The sequence below is a fragment of the Chrysochloris asiatica genome, unplaced genomic scaffold (assembly GCF_000296735.1).
Source record: "Chrysochloris asiatica unplaced genomic scaffold, ChrAsi1.0 scaffold00599, whole genome shotgun sequence".
In the NCBI taxonomy this organism is placed as follows: Eukaryota; Metazoa; Chordata; class Mammalia; order Afrosoricida; family Chrysochloridae; genus Chrysochloris; species Chrysochloris asiatica.
In genome coordinates this window covers 284,060-285,792 of record NW_006409117.1, presented here as the reverse complement: position 1 = coordinate 285,792, position 1,733 = coordinate 284,060, and positions in this window count along the sequence as shown.

The following is a 1,733-nucleotide window of genomic DNA, read 5'->3' as shown; positions in this document are numbered from 1 at the left end:
AATAAGTTGCTCTGTTTATAAATTGAGTAGGTATGGTGAAAGGAATTAACCCTGATTCACATTTTGTTTTTCAATTTTAATCCTAGTTGCTTCTATGAAGTGCTGTCAAGTTGGTTCCAACTCATAGCGACCCTGTATAGGGTGTCCGAGGTATAGCTGGTGAGCTTGAACCACCAATCTTGTGATTCAAATTGATCCTATTCATGTCAAACTAGAACTCTAGTCTGTAGGATTTTCAATGTTGATTTTAGGATGTAGAAATCTAGACATTTCTTCCATATGTATTCACATTACATTTCTGATGCACCTTAATCACATCAAAGTGACATGTTGACTTTATAAGATTTTTAAGAGATATTTTAAGATGTTAAAGAGACAATTTGCAGCATATTTGTTCATTACAATATACCATTCAAGTTTTTCACTGCTACTTCCTTGGGCATTTAATTTTTAGATCCAATTAAAATGAAATCGTTGATTATGTCTGTATTTTCACTTTTCGACATAATGTTACATTAAATTCAATCATGTTGAGATGTAATCCATACTGGAAGCAGTGGAAACAATTTTAATCCCAGTTGTTGTTGTTAAGTGCTGTTGAGTTTGTTCCTACCCATAGCGACCCTCTATAGGGTTTCCGAGGAACAGCTGGTGAGCTTGAAACCACCAATCGTGCAATACAAACTGACTCTACAGTCCAGAACATCAAACTGTTGTGCCACACTAGGACTTCTTAATAATAAAACCAAGGTATCATGTGAAATTAATGCAGAATTCACTAAAACAGGTTTCTGAATTAATGTCTGAAAATATGTGATTTTAAATTCTGTGTTGTTGGTTTTATTTCTCTCTATTGATTGTCCTCTATCATTTATACATTAATTATTTACACTGATATTTTAATTTAGGCAAAAAGTTATTGGGCAATCAAATGCAACTTCTGGAGCTCTTTCATTTCTAAAAAAAAAAAAAAAATGTTTTCAGTCACCATTGAATTACTTTTAGAGTTGAGTGAATTACAAAGGAAACTTGTCATATTCTGAGTTCCTTTTGGTACTATAATTATCTATTTAACATCTCAATATCAGATCACAATTCATGGCACAAGAAACAAACATAATTAGGACAATTGGAGAAATGTATTAGAGGCATTAAAGATAAAAATGTCACTTTTTCCATAAATTACTACTCCTCTGTGTGTTTGATATACAATGATATCTCACGTGCTACAATCAGAGTTACTCATGGTGGACAGGTTTCAGCAGAGATTACAGATTAATATAGATTGGCATGAAAGGCCTGCTGAATTATTTCTGAAGAAAAGCCTTATGGACCACAACAGAATATTACTCAAGTCTTGTTTGAATTCATCATCAGAAATGATCCATCACTGTTTGGTGAAGTAGAGAACTATCTTAGTTATCTAATTCTACTATAACAGAAATACCACACGCGTACAGGTAGAATAAATAGATATTTATTATCTCACAGTTTAGGAGGTTTGTTGTTTTTGTTGTTATTAAGTGTCATTGAGTCAATTCTGACTTATAGTGAGCCTGCATAGAGTTTCCAGGGAGTGGCAAGTAACTTTGAATGACAGACCTTGTGATTCAAACTGACCTTGTGGTTCAGTGCTTTAACTCACAACACCACACTAGAAGTTCAAATTCAGAACACCAACTTTAGCAAAAGGTCCTTATTGCCTTTCAGCATCTATAGGCTCAGCATTCCTT